The 22,149-nt window shown below is 51.8% G+C and overlaps 1 protein-coding gene across 3 annotated transcripts in view; it reads right to left on the reverse strand.

Annotated features, from left to right (window-relative positions):
- Window positions 1–22,149, reverse strand: part of Sh3bp4 (SH3 domain binding protein 4) — an 82,167-nt gene that overhangs the window by 29,509 nt on the left and 30,509 nt on the right. The window contains exon 2 of one of the 3 annotated variants that reach the window (XM_075951239.1): window positions 19,487–19,565. The gene's annotated coding sequence lies outside the window, so the exon portion shown is untranslated. Of the gene's footprint in view, window positions 1–8,608; window positions 8,696–13,429; window positions 13,693–19,486; window positions 19,566–22,149 lie in introns of those variants that run through there. The other 2 variants (XM_075951241.1, XM_075951242.1) reach the window with 2 other exon arrangements.

Below are 22,149 nucleotides of genomic sequence, written 5' to 3' on the forward strand. Positions count from 1 at the left end.
ATGTAGTACCTGAGGAGTCCAGAAGAGGGTGTCAGATTCCCAAATGATGCTAAGTTGCCACTGGGCCCTGGGAACTGAACCCAGGTCCTCTGCGAGAGCAGCCAGTGCTCTTAGCCTGTGAGCTGTCTCTCTGGCCCATTTACCACCCTATTGCTTGAGCTTCACCCACTGGCTGGCTTGAAGTCTGAATTATGCAAACGTATCAATCTGTCCTGCCTGGCTTTCCCTGGATGCACAGCACGGCCCCTCTTAATGGAAAATTTGATGAGCACTTCCATCTATTTCCTTTTACTTAAAAAATTGGTTTGTGTACTGACATTAATGTACAAAGAATTTATTTTGCTTCTCGGCGAGGAATGTCACAAAATTAATTAGCAAAGAACTGAGTAATTACTTCTACATGGTGTTCCTGAACAACATGTCCCTTACTGACTAATTCAATGTCACCGTCACACGCTTTAATGCATGCGGACATGAGGGTCTGCACTGGAGCTGACTGCCAGTTTTTGTGATAATATCCTCTTATGGAATTGTGACAGAATTTCCAAGGGCCACCCTCCTGTAAAAATCATATGTACGTTTCTTTTTATTTTAACCTATTTTTCCTTGACAAACTTTAGACTAATTTAATAAATTATTAAATGTACCAAATGTACCCTTGGCTGAGTGTGTTCAAGGATCTGAAAATCAAGGCCAGTCTTGCCTAAACAGCAGGTCTGGGGTCAGCCTGGACTACATGAGACCTGTCTCAAAGAGCCAGTTCACTTTCTGTCCAGAACACATCTCAGGAACAGTTTAAACTGTATTTTGAAGTGTTTACTCCCACTGAGCACAGTTTTTTTTCTCCTATATTTTCAGGGCAGTATTTCTGGAAAGCCAGTGGCTTCTGTGTCTACACACTACAAATTCAATAACTGAAGCCCTGCCTTAGAGAAACCGATGAACGGTAACAACGTGTACAGACCCTGTCTTGGTACCCTGGCCTGCCAGTCTGTCCTGCATGGCCATCCTTCCTTGATGTCCTCATCCATCGCAAATCAGCCTCCTCACTGGCACACAGATTCACCCTAGCTGGCTTTCTCCTAGTCTAGTCAATAACTGATTTAAAGTATTACATTTGAAGCTGTAATGTAAGGAAGTGTTAATTTGGGCAAGTTTGATACCAGCCTGGACTACACAGTGAGTTCTAATCACCCTGTCTCAAAACCCAAACCAAACAGACAAAATAGATGCACGTACAGCTATCGTGGTGTGCGTTTCTAAGCAGGAATTGCAAGACGCCATTCTTTCTTTTAAAAATTCTACTCTTGGGGGCTGCAGAAATGACACAGAGGTGAAGAATGCTTACTGCTCTTCCAGAGGACATGGATGTGGGCCCCAGCACCCACAGGGCAGCTCGCAATCATCTGTGACTCTAGTTTTAAAGGATGTGTTGCCCTCTCTGAACACCACACACACACAAACATGGCGTACATATACACACAATCACATACTTACATATTAAAACTATGGCAAAACCCAAAACCTTGAAACTCCTCTTAGGCTAGGGAAATGTCTCGGTGTACAACCTAAGGTTGATCCCGGGTGAAGGACAGGACCAACTCCTGCGCCATGTCTTCTGACCCCCACGAGTAGTGTATTGCTGAGCACCCTATGACTGGAGATGGAAGCAGGGCCGACCTTTTAAACAATAAATCTTTAGAATCGGCTGGGCAGTGGTGGTGCATGCCTTTGTGCTTGGGAGTCAGAGGCAGGGGCATCTCTGTGAGTTCAAGGCCAGCCTCAACAGAGAGTTCCAAGACAGTCAGGACTGTTTTACAAAGAAACCCTGTCTCAGGGGGAAGGAAGGAAGGAGGGAGGGAGGGAGGGAGGGAGGGAGGGAGGGAGGGAGGGAGGGAGGGAGGGAAGGAAGAACAAAAACTTTGGAATCAGTGCAGCCCCTTCCTCCCTAAAGAGAGGGAATGCAGCCAGGGAACTCAGACCTCAGACGGCTCACCCGGAACACACCCGGAATGGAGGGTGTGATTCCTGGCACACTTAGGGGACCGGCCTCTTCCTGAAGAGGTGGCAACGGTAGGACTGGGGGTGGAGACAGCAAGTTCTGCCCTGCCTGCCAGCTGTGCCACGTGCTCCAACAATTCCCCAGCTTTCCACCCTGTCTGGGGTCTCAGAAACAGCCCTGGCCAGGCTGGACCCTTCATCTTCCCGTGTTTCTATGGGTCCCTGGGACTCTACCTGGGCTCATTGCGGGGACCAGTTATCTGCTCAGTGAGTCAATCTCCTGCCCAGGAACTCACTTCCAAACCACTCTCCTGTAAGCACAGGGGCACCTTGCTGTGCTTTTAATGAACTCTTGCCTCTCTAAAGGAGACCGCTATCCCTTTCCCACCCCAGCCCAAAACCCAGTGCTCTCCTTAGTGCAGTTTGGCTTATTTCTGCCGGGGAACTATGAACTGGACTGGCAGTTCCCTCTGGCAGGCAAGCTCTGCCCCACACAACCTCACCTGCCTCCGTTTCTCTGAACCTCAATTCAATGTCTCTCTAGGAAGATCCCTCGCCAAGGCAGCGGCCTTCACTCAACATTGGAATTTTCTTTCTAGCTCCTATCTTTCTTTCTAGCACCTTCTTCAGGTCTGGCCTGTTTCCTTGCTTCCTCAGAATGCTTGGAGAAAACCCTGCTCCTGAAGCCTCTGCCCCCAGACAGTGCTGAGAGGTACTCAAGAGAAGAAGCTAAAGAAGGTGAGGGCGGGGAGCGGCACAGTCCTGCACCCTCCCAGGTTCCCCGACCTGAACTCTACCCCCCAACCTGGGAACTCCAGTGCCTCAGCAGCCCCGCGGTACTGTGGCAGAGACTTAAGAGGTACCTGAGACACTCCCATTAAGAGCGTGGCTTACAAACCTCAGTATCTTTTCCTTGCCAAGACTAAGAGCGGCTGGAGGAGGAAAATCCTGCCAGCAAGAGCAACAGGCTCAGGAAGTGTACCCACCAGCCCAGAGAAGAACCGTGGGAGGTTATAGCTTATCCACAAAATCGGGAGGGCCTGGAACTGCATGCTGTCAACTCCGCATTCCCCTCCCTCACTCCGTGTCCATGGATTCTTGCAGAACACAGTCATCCTTTATCCACTCCCATGCCTACCCAAAGCACCTACACAACTTGATGCAAATGGCCCCGGGGCCCATGAGCCTGAGTTCTCTCTCCCACTTTCCCACACAAGACAAGCTAAGAATTTAGATTTCGGCTATCTTAATAGTCTCAGATGGTCTGTCTTTCCTTCTTGTGTATGGGATAGAAAGAAATCGGTTTACCCAAAGGAAGACAGGAAAGACCACAGAGGTGGGATGCAGGTGATTCAAGTATTTGTCATTTTCTCTGTGTCCCCCAAATCTATGGCCTTGTACTCAACTCTAGGGAGAGGTCACATGTGCCCCTCTCCAGAATCCCAAGGGCTTTTGGTGGTCATGCTGAAGTGGAAATGGCTGATGGGGGGGGGTGCTGGGGACAGGCTAGCCTTGGCCCCATGCTGTCTGCAGCACACCTGAAGCCTTGGGTGAGAACAAGCTGCTCCCACTCTTAGCACGAAAACTGTCTTATCCTTACGGGACACCCCTGCCTTCTAAGACACAAAGCAACACACAGGGCACATCTTATTTCTGATTCTCAAACATGCCAGGTATGTGCACTCTTCCTTCCCTGCGTCCTCCCAGCACTGCAACCTCTAGGGTCCAGGCTGCCCTGCCTTGAAACTACCCACACGTTTGGGGATTCGGTGCCAGGGGCTATTCTCAGCATCCCAGGAGACCTGTTACATCTTTCCTCACCACGTTCTGGGTGCCAGGAACTGTCTCCCCTCACCTCTTGGTGCGATGACACCAATGTCGCAAAAGTAAACTCCATGCCTGATAAGTATCCTCCATATGACTATGACTGATGCGTGCCAGTGTGAGAAGTCCTGCATCTCCCACAGCCCTGAGCTGTGCCTAAATGACATGGTAATGTGCCCTGGGCACAGCCTCTCCTTGTAGCGCCATTCAGGAGGGCTGCTTTGGCCCAGGGACTCAGAGAGGCTCATGGGAAGTTCCAAAGCTTAAGATGAACTTCAAACCATCCTTGCATCCCCGCAGTACCCAGAAGAGGACCCCAGGATGTATCATTTACTATGTACTCTGGCCAAGTCCATGCCCGAGAGACAGGCAGACCCCAGTGCCCCATGGTCTTATATGAGCCATGTGTGGAACGAGAGAAGACAGGGTACAATGCCTGAAAACACAGCCTGGTGTTAAGCTCGGGCCAGGACAGTGAATCTCTGTAGAAGGCAGGGGCTGTGCTATGTATAACAAAGCTTATGGATGGGCCTTCTGCTTTCTTCCACAACCGGGTGCTGCAGACTGCTTTAGAGGGTACCCCCGGTGCTGCAGACTGCTTTACAGGGTACCCCAGGTGCTGTAGACAGCTTTACAGGGTACCCCCAGGTGCTGCAGACTGCTTTAGAGGGTCCTGGACCTCCCAAGGGCCTCACCCCACCGTGGTTTGAACACCAGGGATGGAACTGACTAGGGTTTCTGGGCACTTCATTAAAGAGGCAGACCAACTTCCTAGGGCATTAGTCCCTTTCTGAGTGTGACCTCCTTTGGCCTTTCTGCCAGGGCGGGCTGAGTGCACTGAGGGTTTAAAGATACTCCGTGTGCCCGCCCTCTCCTCAGTGGCTTGAGAAGTGTAAGAACTGGCCGCCGGCCTCAGATGTAACAGGAACGTAGCATGACGGTGTGTACAGCAGCTCTGGCCCAAACCTAAACTCCAGAGACCATGTGGAGAGGCCAGCAATTGCACACTGTTACTACCCAACTGCACGACCTTCCTTGTGATGACCCAGTAACGATGTCATTAGGGTGGCCCTCATCCAGTAGGATGGGCAGGCCTTGTTTATTAAAAAGAGACAGGCATGGACATAGACGCTGAGGAAGAGAAAACATCCCGCCGGGTCAGGAAACCTCCCTCTGTATGCCCATGATGCCAAGATACGGAGCTGGAGACGTGAGAGGGCTCTCTTCCACAGCTGCCCGGCAACCAACTCTGCTGGCACTGGGCTTTGAGCTTCTGAGGTCTCTGGGATTCAGAGAACATTCTTATCCGGGTTCAAAGCCATCACGGGCGATGGTCACACGTCATGCAACATCGTGGGGTCAATGAAGAAATGTACATGTGAAGGTGATCTCATAAGGGCTGGCGAGATGGCTCAGTGGTTAAGAGCACGGACTTCCAAAGTTCTTCCAGAGGTCCTAGGTTCAATTGATAGCCACCACGTGGTTGCCCCCCCCCCCCATCTGTAATGGGATCCGATGCATTCTTCTGGTATGCAGGTATACAGGCAGACAGAGCACTCACACATAAAAATAAATTAAAAAAAAAGAAAAAAAAGAATATATTACCCATCCATAGATGGCCTAACATATGGGCACACACTCCACAACATTCGCACAGGATGTCACACTTTGGAGAACCACCTTCTTCCCTAAGCAACACATGGCTGTGCCTGGCTATACTCTCTGCAGCCCAGCGAGCCAACACAGCCTGCTCAGAGGCTAAAGCTGTAATTTGTCTGCACAACTACAGTCCATTTCTGGGACCCTGGGTGGCCCTGCTCCCCAGCAAACCTCTCTCCATCTGTCACAATTCATTCAACGGCGTCTCCTAGACACATACCTCTACACGGAGGGTAAAACACCTTGCCCATACTTTCTGAGTGTATTTGCCAAAACCCCCAGCCACTGCCTGGTCCTGCTTGGCACACATTCTTGAGGGGTGAGGCTGACACTGGAAGGGTGCCAGTAATCCCACTTCTAGGTCTGGAGTGGGATTTAAACTATCTTGCTGTGCTACCTCCAGAGTCAGAGAGAGGCATTTGATGATAAGCACATAACGGGGCCTCCGAGGAAGGCTAGGGGAAGAAGCCGGCTGCATGCCGGGATTCCTAAGGAACACATCACTCTACTAGAAAATAGGCTGGAGTAACAGGACCAGAGAATGAGGCCCCCAACGTCCTGCAGGCATAGCTAGATAATGTTCTCTCTACAAAAGTCCTGTTGGGCCCAGCCAGCTGTAGTAAGACAGGCACTGACTAACAAAGTCACACAAAGGGACACCCACGTAGTTACTGCACTAGAGCAGGCACAGGCAGCCTCACAAAAGGAACCAATGGCACAGAACAAGTAAAATCTCATCTCTTCCTTTACTGGCTAGTCATGTCCTAGCCAGTGGACATTCAGGCTCTTAACATATGTTTTCTAGTACAAACTGAATCTCACTCTCATTCAAGAATCAGACATCCTGGGCGACCAGAGCATTGGAGACTGGTTACAAACATGCACCTCTTGTCTCTTAGCAGCTGCTTGTCTCTGAAGCCTGTACGACAAGCAGACTATGTCATCGCCACTCTAAGACACTCACCCCGGCCCCCAGCATCATTGCCCAGACCCAGCAGGGTCCACTCTGTTCCAAGGCCAGCATGGTCTTCTTGCACAGTCCCTGGCTTCTTCCCTGTCAGTAGAATATTAAACCACCACTAGGGTCTCCGTCAGACTATGGTAGGGTACTAAGCCGGGGAGGTAGGCATGGCAAACAAAAGAACTGTGGGATTTGGAGTCGGCTTCAGTGTGAACACATTCATACGAGCCAGGTGAGGAGAGGAGGTTGGCAAGAGAAGGGCCTGGGGACTCACAGATCCTCCCTCGCCATGCTCAGAGATATGGTCTCCTCTCACACACTGAGGTGAGCACTCTCCAAGGCTTTCTTCTGGTAGACATGAGTGCATGAGAGAACGCGCATGAGAAGGAAGTAGCAGGTGGCTCTGCTCCCACACAAAGCACTTTGGGGACCAGCTAGTTATCCCCAGTGTTCTCCAGGATACATGCAGAGCCTGCCCAGCATGCCTGTCTATCACTGACCACTGCTGAATCCAAGAGGAACCCCGGGAACCTGTCCAAGAAGGTCCAGGGCAATCCACATCTTCTCTGGGTCAGCTGTCCCCCAGGGTGCTCTGAGTAGCGGTCAGCATTCCATCCTGTGACACTCTCGCTGCAGCAGAGAAGAAACTGCCAGGGTTCATGGAATATCTTTCACGCTGCTCTGCGCTGATACTGAGGTTGCAGCCGCCTGCCCCCGTGCCCTGTGCTTTACTGTAAAAGGACCTCATTGGATCTGCTGATTTCACTCCACGGCTCTCTGACCACAGCAGGAGCTGTGGGCTCTTCGGGCTCCAGCACCCACCATAACACCTGGGACTTAGCACCAACCCCCCAGCAAAGAGCACATGGAAGTCTAGCGGCTGTGGGTGATCCTAACACTTCCTCAGATCAGGAGTGCTTGTGTGCCCAGCTGATTAGCTCCTGTGTGGGACAGGCTCTAAAGATGTCTCAGAAGACTGTCGAAAGTGGAGGCTCACTGAAGTCACAGCAGCTGGACCGGGCATCTACCAGACACAGCAGAGAGAAAAGCAAAGCCCGGACTTTTCCCCGCCTGGAGGAAGCCACAGTACAGATGACATCAAAGAGCAAAGCCACACTTAGGAGCTGTCCTGTGCCTCCTCACCCATAGGTCCGAGTCCTCACTCTGTGGGCTGTGCACGTGAGCCGACTTGGAAACATGTCTTGGTCAAATTCAGTCAAGTTCATTCTGATGGGCCCTCCCACTCACTGGCATCCCTTTAAGAAAAAAAGAGGTTTCGAAGCAGAGAGAGAACGGGGATCTCAAGGTGAGGATGGAGACAGAAATCGGAGGGATGCAGCCACAAGCCCTGGAGGCCACTGAGCGCCATCATTTGCGGCCACCAGAAGCCAGAGGCACAGAGGTTCCCCAGGATTTCTGAGAGGGAGGGGGACCCTGTCAATATCTCCAATGTAAATGTCTAGGCACCAGGTTATGAGAGAATGCATTTCTGCTATGGTTAAATCTTCCCTTGGCATCTTAGGATGCTGGTCCCAGGACTTGGCAGGCACTCAAGACCCCTAGCTAAAATGATGTGATGTTTACATACACCCTATACACGCCTTCTAGTACCCTTTAAATGTTGTTAGGTTGTATTATTCAGGGAATAACGACCAGGATAAAACTCAGCACAGTAGAATTCTCCCCCCAGAATATTTACTCTGAGACTGACTGGATTTACGAACCGAAATAAAACAGGAAACTAAATTTTTTTTCCAGAACTAGAGATGGAACCTAGCACCTCGCACATACTAGCTCAAGCACCCTACAACTGAACAGGGAGCAGGGAGCCTGGCCTGGTGGCTCCCTGCACAGGAAGGGCAGCTTGCAGAAGCTTTCCATCTGTTGTGTGGCTGAAGGGCCAGGCAACCCTCTAGGGGTCCGTCCGACCCCTCCCTTCCCCCCAAGCAACAGGCCTTAAAGTGCTTAGGTTTTAAAATGCTCCAGAGATTGGTGGTTTCTAAAGGAACCGGTTCTGTTTAAACAAGCGCTGCAAAAGGTCAGCTGTAAAGGCTTGTGCTCACAGCTATGGGAACACAAGTCTCATGCAAATCAGCTGACTTCCAGGCCTGGAAGAGAAATTCAAGCTGGTCCCTCCAGCAGTCCCTGATCCACTGAACCTACCTCATTGGGTGAAAAGATTGTGGTGAGCAGGACTTGGTAAAGGAACAGGCAATTCCATGCTTTCTCTTCTCTCCTCAGAGTCAAGGCACAAAGTGATCTCTGTGGGAATCTGCCTGCTTTTCAGGGGAGCCTCTGCCACCGACTGGAACCCAGCAGAGGTAAGTGATGGGTAACCTACCTGACAGGTTTTCCTGGGACAATGGGCTCAGCCAGGCCTGGGGCCTTCTGGGAATCTTGACTTGTTTTCTTACAATTCTTATGGAAAGGAACAAGGGGAGAGGTTCCCGGGACTAGGGCCAGGGTGACCTAGAGCCAGAGGGCACAGGGCAGTTTCTCAAAGCTTCTCTGTCTATAGCTTTAAAGTGCCTAAGGAACAGGGCTATACACGACAGGGGCGGCAATGGGTCCAGCAGAGACGCAGCCACCAAAGGAGCAACACTTAAAAGTGGCTCCACCTCTGTCAGCTGCAACTCGGTCCTTTGCTTAGGACCTTGTGGTCCTCTCAGACCTCTGTCTGGCTCCGTTGGACCCTACTCTGGGGCCCTCTGGGTAGCTGGAAGCTTGCCAGCTCCCGCGGCAGCAAGGCCTCCCTCCCACCGGTTGGCTGGCCCAGCCCTGCAGTCTAACTGGAAATCTCCTTCCTCCAGGCTCACAAACATCCTCTTTCCTGCCTTTCTGAACCAAGTGTCCACCTCAGGCCTCATGAGACTGGAGAGGAGGGTCAGGGGACATTTGGAGATGCAAGGCCATCTTCCCAGTGCACTTCCTCTTCTCCTCATCCCTGGCTGGGGAGCCCTCATCTTCCTTTGGGGACTTCCCTCTCCTGCTTGCCTTCAAGAGTTCCAACCCCATGTCCATCCTGGTCAGCCTGTCTCTTCACAGGGGGTTGGATCAGAGTTGGGAAGCAAGCAGCCCTAAATTAACTGAATACAGGCACTTGCCCTGCAGGGGGTCAGGCAGGACACCAGGCAGCTCTCTGCCTGTCTGCCCTAAGCGTCCTTTTTTCCTTTGCACCATAAACTTCCGCACATGCTCTGAGCACAACATCAGCATCACATTCAGCTTCTCTATGCAGCAGCCCTCCAAGCACCAGGGCCAGGACAGGTGGCTGCGGCGAGGATTAGCAGTGGAACCAGGAGGGCTGGCGTTCAACAACGGCAAAGGCTAAAGCCTGCTTCTAACTGGAGGCGTCTCTATGGCCAGGGGCACAGAGTGGACAGACAGTGGGATTCCAGCGGGAGCTACAAACAAGTGGGGTACCTGGCATGGGAGGACCCAGTCGGGGGGTCCTAGATGTCCTATGTTGACTGGTGTCAGAGATGGGCTCATTTTAACCCTCGTAACACACTCGCCCCTTTCTCTTCCTTCCTGAAAGAAGACGTGTGTCAACTTCTGAAGTCTCAACACTTAGGCAGAAGGCTGGCCTAGCCTGCTGCGGAGTCCAGGCTGGTGATGGACTGAGGGTGCAGCTCTCAGCTCCACCTTGGAGGACATCACTCAATACTAGGACAAGAACAGCCATCATCAAGGCCCAACGGGAAAGGAACGATGTGCAAGATGTGGGTGGGGTGGTGGGGATGATGAAGGGATACAGGAGACAGGGATCCCCAGGAGAGAAGCCTGGGTATCCCCAGGTGTGGTTGAAAGGAGCCTGCCGTGATTCCTTCTTCCCCCACTTCCTGCGGCCCAGCAGCCTGGGAAGTCTTTTCAAATGGACTCACAGCAGGAACAGCGAGGTTCCCAGGGTAGACTCAGCTGTCACAGCTTAAAGGATGTCCAGAAGGTTGTTTCCTCACCAGCTTCCCGTGTGAGTCACCTCGGGGGCACACCTGGACAATCTCGGTTGTCCTAGCATTCCCGAGGCTCCATAAAAGATGGCTGCTGGGCACTACTGTGACATGCACAGTAGCTGGGGACAGCGGCAAAGGATGGGTGACTGACCCACGTGGTTCACAGCTGGAATTCACCAGCAGACCAAGCCTGAGGGCTTGGGGATTCATGACAGACTAGGGTCAGGGATAAAGGAGGTCGCAGGGGTTAATGGCTAAGGATCTCGGAGAGCTTGGATGTGAGAAGTCAGCTTCAGAAATAAAAAGAAACAACTTATTCTACATCATTCACCACTGCCAAGAGGTAAAAACGACCCGATGGTCACGGAAGAAGGAACAGACTATTCAGCCATAGAAAGAAACGAAATGCCCATGCACACCATAATATAACTGAATCTCCAACAGGCAAACAAAGGGGAAGAAGGGGAAGAATGCACACACCGGAAGTTGCAGGCCGATGCAGAATGTATTCTCAAATGTTCTTTGACTCAGACCGTCCTGGAACACCCAGTGTAAGCAGAAAGCACAAGTGAACCCTCCTCACTCCGTATACTTTTAACAGCTTTCAACAGGGTGCATCTGATAAACCAATCGCGGAGCTGTGACATCCCAAGGCAAACCTGATGAGACGGGGTCAGCAGAGCAAGCAGCTATCCTGAACAGAGTGGGAATGCCTGCGGCATCACCTCCGGGAGTGCCTGTAAATGTGCTGGAGGGAAACGGTGGTTACATTGTGACCACACTGGCCAGCACTTTTAGATGGTCAACAGAGTGATTCTGAGGAGGTGCCATGCCGCCAGGACCGTGACGGGTTAGTGACTGTCTGTCCATGGTTGTACACACATGAAGAATGGTCTGGTAAGTCGCCTGGACCGAGAAACGTGGGCAGTGAGAGAATGACTGCTCTCAGGATCGAGGCAGAGATGAGCAGAAAGAAAACCTGCGGCCAGATACAGAGGTGGCCCTACGAAGAGAAAATGCTGAATGCAGGAGGTGGAGGCAAGCGTCCCTAGGGTGTCACCGGCAAGCAGCAGCTGGTTAGAGGTACCAACAGGGAGTCATAGTGTCTGATGGCGTCCCTGGAGCAACACACTAAGAACAGGGAAGAGATGCCTGCAGCTCTTGCGCATGCTTTCCAGGATCCTATAAAACCAATTCAAAGGCTGAGCAAACCCTGACCCCAGCTTAGAGAAGGACAGGTGTCTGGCCTAGCGCCCCCTTGATACAGACATTTAAGAGGGGCAGCCTCCGGCATCTTGTCACCCCACTGTGGGTGCAATGTCTTTTTACTCAAGGTTCGTCTCACCTGGGTGTGGGTCCACTCAGAGCTGAGCTCCTCACTTCTGTCTTAGAGGAGCAAACTAAGGCATGGCAGGTCATTGGAGCCACTCAGTGCCAGAGGCTAAGGTCAGAGTTCAGATCTAGCCTTCACCCCCAGAACCACTTGGGAAGTGGGATAAAGGGGGAGGGGGGAGTGAGGTCGGAGGGGAGAGGTCTTTCTCAGTAACCACACACCCAGCTGCTCAGTGGGGATGCTGCCCTATCCATCAAGTAGTCTTCTGACACCTACAGCCCAAGGTCCCAGCCAGAGCACAGTTCTGCCAGTCAGCTGTCCTTGGCCCCCGGGAGCTTCCAGGACCATCACTGAAGACCGAGCAGGCCCACATGGCAGTCGTGGGCTGTCCAGAGGGAGGTGGGTGTCCAAAAAAACCCTCGGGGTACTCAATTTGAAGCCCACTCGTATGCCACACTGGAAGAATTTCCAGGTGTTATCTGGAGTTAGGCCAAGTTCAACAATCCACCGAAACTTGGCACCCAGGTGGAGTCAAGGATTCCACGGTGACGTGGGTGCAGGCCACTCTTCAAGAAGCCAAGCTCCCCCGAGACCAAGAGCTCAGAGCCACACAGGAGAGAGGTGCTCGGCATGCCACAGGAGCCAGAGGCTCAGGCACACCCTCTCTGCATTCTGCTACTGCCAGGCAATTTCTTTCTTGAGCTGTGCCATTCCAGAACCTTCTTTGGCTTGGCAACATGTGAGCTCATGGATATTTGAGGGATCCTGGGTAATGGCGCTGAGTCCTGATGACTCAGTCTGGATGGATCTCTCCCAGCTGCCAACCTTCGGTTTAATTGCTGTTCAACCTGAAGGCACAAGTACCTCAAACGCAGAGAGCAGCATGAACGAACGCTTGGCCCAAGCCACCTGGCCTTGAGAGGATCAAGGGAGACAAGCCTACTGGAAATCATGAACCAACAGCAGAGGAGTTTCTCAGCACTGAACAGCCTAGACTGTCTCAGCATGTTCCCCTTGTCGAGTCTGAAGAGAACATCACTTCTAACCCACCTCCTTGGCAAGTCCCCTCAAATGACACTCCACCACCTCAGCGCCAAGAGTTCAGTCAGCTCAGAGGAACCTCTGCTGTCACCTGTTCAGGACCTGCTTCCTGGGCTTGCATTCATGGCTGGAAAGTACCTCCACATTCAAGGACAACCAAGTTCCACAGGGATTCACAAGGCGGGTGGTTCCAAAGGTGAGCAAATTAACATAAGGGCTTTAAAATGCCAAAGAAATAAAATCTATCAAGGATTCAAGCTTGATGATGATCTCTTTCAGTGGCTTCTGGGAGACATGAGACCATGTTCAGCTAAGTTCCAAAGCCTGCTTGGGAGGCTTTCTTCCAAAACCAGGCTATTAGCTAATTTTACAGCCAGTCCTTCAAGAATCTGGTAAAGGGGGCTTAGCAGTTAAGAGCACTGGCTACTCTTCCAAAGGACCCAGGCTGAGTTCCCAGCGCCACACATCAGCTCACAAGCATCTTTAACTCCAGACCAGGGAGATCTGTTTGACATCCTCTTTTGGCCACGGGGGGCACTGTACTTACTTGCTGTGCAGATACAAAATGCAGAACAGCCATAGACACAAAAATAAATAAAACAAGCATTTAAACTTAAAGAAAGAATATGGCAAAGGTGTGCAGAAAAATCACTGTACCTGGGAAGGTTTGCAGGAACAGTAGGAGTTTCGGAGCCCCTGTGAGCCACCCTAGGGTGAGTGTGGACAGAGTGTGGGCAATGTCAAGGGAAAGGGAACAGATGTGCTGACTGAGTGTGCAGTCCAGGGCTGCCGGCGACACTGGCAGGGCACTGGACAGGGGCAGGAGAGGTGACCCCTCAAGGAGACTTTGGACAAGCTACCCGTCTTCAGATCTCCGCTTCTTTACTGTCAGTGCAGTGGGGCTCTGTGGCTCCAGCCCCTGTCTCTGTCCAAGGGAAAATGACAGTCACAGCTGGGTGCCACACACCAAGACAGCAGACCACACTGCAGGAGTGGAAGGTCCAAGTTGGTCCCTTATTGAGAAATCCCCAGTGGCCAGGGCCACGTCCCACAAAGAATATCTGTGCAAAGGCTGGCAGCCACCCCTGGGTCAGGCGTTCCTTGAGTGAGAAGCAGAGACCTGGTGACAGGATGCACAGGAGAGGGTGACCGTGATTCTGCAATTCCTGAAGGGCAACCTCGCTCCTCAAGGTCCGGCTCCCAGGCCCTGCTGTGTTCAGACTCTGGATCTCCCTCGACTTCCTAGTCCCTTTCCTCTCCATCGGGTCTGAGCACACATTCAATCGCCCGTGTTCTTTGAGAATCTTCCCGGACCCTGGCTTCATGTTTACTGTTGGGGAAACCAATCTATGCAAATGCTAAATTAATCTATGTAAATATACACTAATTTATGCAAATGCTATCATGGCTAGAACCCAAAAATGCCTGTGCTTTGAGGACAGCTGTTTGTTTTGTTTTGTTTCTGAGACAGAGTCTTACTACGTAACCCTACCTGCCTGAACTTGCAGAGATCCTCCTGCCTCTGTCAAATGTTGAGCTCATAGGTATGTGCTGTCACACCCAGCTTTGAGAAGATCATTTATAAATTCTTTACGCGGATAATTTTAAGAAGTCAAGAACGACACACAGGGCTGAGTATGCAGCTCAGCTGGCGGAGTGTTTGCCTAGCAAGCACAAAGCCCTGGGTTCAATCACTGGTCCCCAGTTCTGCATAAACCGGTCGTCATGGCGTACATGACTATATAAACACAGCACTCCAGAGGTGGGGGCAGGGGAATTGGGAGTCCAAAATCATCCTTGGCTACAAAGCCGGTTCAAAGCTGGACTGGCTAAGAAAATAAATACAGACTGTCTTTCTTACCAGAGCTCCTGCATCCATGAATTCAAACAACCACAGGTGAAAATATTTAGACAAAAAAAAAAGTGTCTGGGGCCGAGGTTAACCCAGAGACTCCGCGACTGGTCAATGTGCTGAGACTAACCGGCTGTGGGAATTCAGTCATTTACATCCGTCTTCCTCAAGGTCGAGGAGAGGGGGAGCAAGAATGTATGAGCAGGAGAATGGGGAGGGGTAGTGTAAAATGCTGTTTTCGGGGCATCACTTAGAGCACCTGTGGATTCCCAGGAATTGCAGTCACCTCTACTGGCAGGTTGGACATGCTCCAGGGTCTGGTCTCACACTTCTGCGAACAAAGACAGCACCGACTAGACTCAGTAGGTTATAAAAAAAAAAAGAAGAGGACATGAAGTTGGATGTGGGAGTGGTGGTCCAAGAGGACCTGGAAGGAAGGAGTCGATATCATCAAAATTCTAGGGGGACCCAGGCCCCTCTTTTGGATTCCAAAGGCACCAGAACTCACATTTATATATACCCCCCACACAGGTAGAATTAAAACAATTGTCTGCAGCAAACGTGGACAGAGTCTTTCCTGACTGTTACCTCCTCTAGAAGACGCCGTGTAAACTAGACAGCGCTCACCCTGTATCAGGTACTAGGAGCCACGCACGGCTGCAGGGGAGCATGTGGGAAGATGCGGGCAGGTTGCAGTCAATATGACACTGAGGTACAGGACGGGATAGCCTGAGGGGTCCTAGGTCTCATTTCCCACCCCTGTGACTACCAAGGGAGCAGTGCATACTGTCCAAGGGTTTTTTTCTGAATGTCAGTCTGCTCGGGGACTCTAGGAAGGGGGCTGGAGAGTGAGTGAGCTTCTCTGATTAGACGGGAAGGGCCTTCCAAATCCAAGTGTATTTCATCAAGACATTCCAAAGCCCTCACTATAAACAACATTGGAACTTTCCTTCCTTTGCTCCCCTCAACCACACCCCTCCCGTCCAAAGTCTCAAGTATGATGAGAATGTCTCACTTGTCCCCAGGGCCACACCTGCTTGAAGGAAGGTTAAAAGGCCATCAGGACCACTTAAAAGCCATGAGCAGGCTTAGGCTCCTTTCCCAGTCCTGGTTCCCCAGGTCCCCCTTCACCGCTGCTGACCTTGTCCACCTTTAGCTGTAGTCCCTTCCTGAATGAAGATGCACAGACTTCATGGCTATTTCAAGGCAGAGATGTTTTGGAAGATGCCAAGAATGGCCTCCCGGAGACACTGCGGGCCATGAGCCTCTTAAATCACCTGCCAGAAACTATGAGATCACACCTGACCCCAGACAGACCCACGGGCATCCAGAGAGAGACTCTGCACTTGACTGTCACCTGGCCAGATGGGGTTCAGGGTGTGTCAGGCTGGGGGCATAAGTTACTATGACTCAGCCAGTGTCTCCTGCCCTATGTGTCACTTGATCCTAATTCACACAGCTCAATAGTGAGCCCATGACCTCCTCCCATAAAGCCACACCCCTAACGGTTCTGTCGCGGCCCAGTGGCAAACACAGGCTGACGGCCAAGCCTTCCTTCAACATGTGGGTCTGTAAGGGGCATTTGAGACCCGTATGTGTTAGTGACTCTCTATAATGTCCAGACAGGAGACAGCTGCATGGAGTGTCTTCACTTGAACCCCTAAAGAAAAAGTCCCATCACCATGGATCAAAGGAACCCTCATTAAATTTCATTAAATTTCTTAATTGTATATCTGACTTTTAAAGACACTTGCCGTGCTAACATGAAGCTCGCCCGTTAATGTCTACTTTGCAGTTCTCCCTACAGGTCCGCAAAGGGACCAGGGATACAGCACATGCCCAATGGCTTATGCGGCCTCCCAGGTACCATCGAAGGAGTGGGCAGGAGATGGCTATGAGGGCACACAAACCCGGAGAATCCTAGGCCTGGGCTTTGCTATTCCATGATAAGCCTCTGGGCTAAACCTGAATGAGGCCCTCTCAGAGGCTTCTTGGCTCATTGGTAAAGCGGGAAGTGCGTAGAGTGTTCCTGGGGCCTCAGAGAACAGCTAGTGGTCATGGAAGCTGCAGGGCTGGCTCTGAAGTCTACACTCTGGAGCCTGGGGGTGGCAGGACAGCAAAGGGCTCAGGTTCTCCATGACTTCAGGCTCCCTGTTTACCTGTGGGGCTGCACTCTTAACTGTTTTATTTATTTTATTTTTTTTTTGTGTGTGTATATGCTTTTTTTTTAATTTATTTATTTATTAAGGATTTCTGCCTCCTCCCCGCAACCGCCTCCCATTTCCCTCCCCCTCCCCCGATCAAGTCCCCCTCCCTCATCTGCTCAAAGAGCAATCAGGGTTCCCTGACCTGTGGAAAGCCCAAGGACCGCCCACCTCTAACTGTTTTAGGTGAGAGACTAGGAGTAGTCTCGCTGGTAGACAGACAGGAAGGTGGAAAAGATGGGCGGAATCTCTGCTTCTTCCCTACCCTCCAAACTTGGGACAAAAGTCTGGCAGCTTCAAACAAAGGCCTTGCCGGCAGTGGTCTCCCACCCAGCGGTTCCACGTGTTCAGTGCTGGATCAGGACGCGTTACACAGCAGCTGTGGGCCTATCGACCAAGCTATCTTTCTCTCCAAACTGACTAACCTGAAATTGGGAGTGGGGAGAACTTCAGAGACCTAAACAAAACAAAACAAAACAAAAGAAAAAACAGCCCTAAGAGACTGAATTTGCCTCTGCTTTCCAGAGGGCTCTTTTCTCCATGGATCTGCGCGTATTCAAACCCCAACAAAAGCCTTTCTTCAACTGGCGATTCTGTCCACTCCTGGTGTTGATATCTGAGATTTCTCACATGCAACCTCTGGCACTCAAGACTTTTCCTGCAGTTTAGTTCTTTAACTGGCGGCAAACCTATCAGCAAGACCCCTGGACTGAATCACAGGTCCGTGGGTTAGTCACACTGTTCTCAAGGATGACCAGACCCTGCACACCCTGACATGGTCCATCCCTTTAAATGGAACATGCATGGGCATAGGGCAAAAGATTTCCAGGCTAAGCTTTTACACCTATATTGCAGGTGCTCCAAGCAAACCACAGAAATGGCCAGTACCAGAACTCTGGCCATAGAAATCCTGGGGAGCTCTCTATCCAAGCGACCTCCAGGCCAATCAAGCTGTGAGTTTAAAGACCAAGAACATGGGACATTTGTTTTTCTGGAACAAAAACCACAGGAACTGACCCCAAGGTATCACAGTTCAGAGTGCTGGGCTCTTTGAGAGCTGTGAGGACCACGTCCAGTCCCTGAACTTCACCCAAAGATGCATGACCTCAGGGTGAGCAAACAGAGCCTGCCTCACCTCACTGAGTTCTCAGGTGGGAGACACCAAGTCCCGGTGGCTCATTTGAGATGGCAAAGCCACCCTAGGGCACGTCTCCTCCTACTTCCTCTTCCCTGACACGTTGCTGGCCCAGTGAATCCGGCAGAGTGCCAGCAAAAGCAAACCACACAAATGCCACCCGGGCCAGTACTGGGTGTCAAGGTGCCAGCCTCTACCACAGGGGCCACAGCGCAGTCTCTTTAGTTTCCTCCAACAGAGATCAGGATGCCCCCCCCCTCAGCCAGGCTCTACCCTATAGCCAAGAGCAGAGGTGGAGGAGGGGAAAAGCAGCCCCCTCCCCCATTTCCTCTGGGATTCCCTGAGTTCATCCAAAGAGAATCACCAGGGCAGCCACTGACAGTAATTTCAAGCTCTGGCCCCCCTCTGGCCAGTGCCAGGCCAAAAGAACGCGAGGAATGTGACCGGCTCTCAGCTTGTTTCCACAACCCAAACAGATGGACGCCTACAGGGCAGGGAGCTGCACTTATAAGGAAAGGCCTTGCTGCTGGCCACTTCCTGGGCATTCAAACCTACCTCAGGAGCCTGAACGCTGACCCCGGGACTGACAGCGCCCGCATTCTTCGCAGTAGCCCAGGGCACCCAGGCATTCTCCCTACCCTAGTGCACGTGTAGACTCGAACACAGATAAAACAAAGAAGAAGGGGAGAGACACAGAAACAAACATGCAGCTTACTTGGCTTCACAGAAGGGTCTGCGGGTTTAAAGAAAACCCCTAACTAGCCCTTGTAGCCAGTGGAAGGCTTTATATAAACCCGTACATCCTTCAGAATGGAAGATGACACGGCCCAGCAGCTGTCTCTCAAACTCCCTTTTCAGCCTTCTGAGCTTTCCACTGGGCAAGGAAAGACACGAGGCACCTCCATAGCATGTGGAAATTCCTCCCCCAATGACTACTCGGGACAGTGGTCCTGCAGACAGCCAGAAGGGAAAGGTCAGAAGAAACAGGAACTAATCCTCTTCCTCCTGACACCCCTGGAATGGGGGCAGAGGCGCGGGGGGGGGGGGGGCGGGGAGGGTAATCTATAACCCCGGGGGCCAATGGAACGAACCACTCCACACTGGACTTGGGAAACTCGTGTTAGAATAACAGTCCCTTTGTGCAAAGGCAGGACGGGTAACTGGCCCTGCCCCACGCTGCCACCAGAGAAAAAGCTGCTCCACGGGTCTGTCACAGGACATGAATGGGAATTCACAGAAAGTAAGAGGGAACGTGGCCATCCTGGAAATACACAGATGCCAGCTTCAGACAACTGTGCTTCCCCAGCTGGGCACACTGTGAGCCGGAGGCCATCAAGAAAGAGAAGGCTATAAAGGAGATTCTGACAGTAACCTCCGGAAGTTAGTGCTCTCTGCTCTGGCGAGGCTTTGTGTGCTGGGAGCCTTCCCTCCTCTCCGTGGGTGACATACACTCACTGGTCCATGCACCTCAGGCACCAAATGCTGCTGCTATTGGGCAGCAACTTCATCAAGGGCCTGCTTACCTGCTGGGGGATGCTGGCCTCCTGGTGTCAGAGGAAGAACTCCAAGATGCAGCCTTGCATCCAGGTGCAGCTGGAGGCCCTAGGAGACAGAAAGGGCAGTGTGAGAAGATTCTGAGAGTGGGCTCTGTTGGTAGGGTCCCTGCGGGGGTGAGGTTAGATGACACTCAGACATCAGATCCATCACTGTGGGCCACCCAGAGCTGCCCCGCTACGAGGATCACAGCAGCCCCTCTGCGCCAGCCTGCCCTTGCCACTGGCTATTATCTGAGCGGCAGCTGAACCCAGGCAGACTCCAACCCAAGGGAGCAGTGTGGTACCTTTCTGACATACTGGGGAGGAGGGGATATCTTGGTGACACAGTGAGACAGCCAAAGATTGACCACCAGGGTAGATGGAGGCTGCGCGTGCTTCCGCACCCCAGCCGCCCAGACCCAAATGATCACACAAAAACAATGTTAATTACAATACTGTTCGCTGATGGCTCAGCGTATTTGTAGCTAGCTCTTATGTCTTCAATTAACCCATTTCTATTAATCTATGTATTACCACGAAGCTGTGCCCTACCGGTAATGTTCCGGTGTCTTTCTCTTTTGGCAGCTACATGGTGTCTCTTTGACTCTGCCTACTCTCTCTATAGATCTCTGTTCATATTTCCTGCCTGGCTTTATTCTGCCTTGCCATAGGCCAAAGCAGATTCTTTATTAACCAATGGTGATAAAACATATTCACAGCATATAGAGGGGAATCCCACATCACACCAGCAAGGGTAGACTCGACCTTCATGCACCATGTGGTGAGGCTAACGGTTTGAGTCCCTGGCACCATCCACCCCAGGCTCTTTGGAGAACCGGGGTGGCTGTGCAGCTGTGGGCATTTATAGGAATGTAGTCCTGGGCAGGGTAGGGAGAATCCCTTCTGGACACCTTCCCACTTCAAAAGTCACTCCACCTGCAACAGTCCTCATGCACACAGACCTGTATCCATGCCCCAAATCGTTACAGACCAGCATCTGTGTACCTGGCCCACATCCATGTAACACACAACCCCTCCTTGTGTAGCCAGGGCACATGCTGAGATTTCAGAGCACAGACCTCACCCACTAGGGCTTCACTGGAAACACAAACCTCAGATGTGCCAAAAGGTGGGAGGCAGAGGACCCCCCCCAAAAATGCCACATGAGAAAAGAGCTGGGCCTTGCAAACACACCAGCAGCATCTGACATCAGGGGCCCCAGAAAAACACCACTCAACCTGACGCATACCACCAAAAAGGCGTGGACGATGTAAGAAGTGTTCATAAAAAAGAGACACCTCAATCCCAAAGGAGACCGATGGGAGGGGCCATTTAGGACACCAGGCAGGCACCACAGTCCAGCTGTCAGGCTTGCTGGAGAATGGCCAGCCAAGCCGTTCTTAGGTCAAACAAGTCCTCAGTACTGGGAATCCCCATCAGAGAGTTTATAAGACCCCACAATCAAGAAGGGAAAGACCCTGAGCACAGCAAAACCAGGCCAACCCAGAGGTACCCCACTAACCACCTGCCAATGCAGGGCTGAGGAACGCGAGGGAGGGGTTCCTGGGGGCTGCTACGCTCATCTGACAGGACCAGATGGCCCCTCCCCACCTCTCTTCTTCCTGCTCTAACTCTCTGGAAACCCAAGGTCTCTGCGCAATGAAAGGAAGGGTACGACGAGGGAGCCAGGGCCCATCACAGTCATGACTCCTAGGATAATCATACGACCTAACGTAAGTGGATGGAGTTGTCATAAAATCCAGATGTTTCAAGAAACATCACTGTCACCACTGGGAAGAATTTGGGGAACTCCCTATAAACCCAATACTGAGAGGACAGCATTGCCTTGTTTCCAGGAGTCTCAAAGCACCAGTATCTTCTCATGCTGTCCAACGAGAGAGTGTCCAGGCCACCCTCGTCACCTCTCATGGTCCTGGAGGACATGAAATTTCAGAGCTTGACACGATCTGAGTGCTAGAAGGCCGGATGAAGGCTCACGGCCACCATCCCACTAAATTCAAGCAGCAAACTACACAGAGACAGAGACTGTCCACACCCCATTTCAGGATGGTTAGCAAGTTCCTCTGTTTCCACGTTCCTGGGTGACCTCTCCACCAAATTCCCAGCCGTAGTATCTCAGAATGTGACTGCATCTGGAGAGAGAATGTCTAAGGAGGTAAAATGAGATTAAGGCCCTAATCCGTAAAACCAGGTGATGCGCTGCAAATGGTTACAACAATGAATGTGATTCTGGCGATGGCCAAAGGCCTCCATGTGCCACCTGAGCTGAGGCTGGGCCGGGGGGGGGGGGGCGGGGGGCAGCCCCTCACAGCGACCCCTGAGGGAGCCTCCTCTGTCTCTACTCCGCACCCATGCTGAACTCCAGGCACCAGAACTGCAAAAAATGTTAATTGTGGTTCTGTGTCAAAACTGTCCATCAAATAATTCACCCCACCCCACAGGCTCATCTGCAAAGCGACGGGAGAGGGTCACAGGACCCTACTATTCTGGATGCTGCTGAGGGAGACAGACTTAAGACTGCTAAGGTCCTCCCCCACCTCATCTGTTACAGATCTTCAGGAAAGGCCCCACATGGCTCCCTATTCCAGTCAATATACCTCAAGGTCTGCATTCTGTCAACTCGAGCAGAC

This window comes from Microtus pennsylvanicus, chromosome 17 (assembly GCF_037038515.1).
Source record: "Microtus pennsylvanicus isolate mMicPen1 chromosome 17, mMicPen1.hap1, whole genome shotgun sequence".
Classification (NCBI taxonomy): Eukaryota; Metazoa; Chordata; class Mammalia; order Rodentia; family Cricetidae; genus Microtus; species Microtus pennsylvanicus.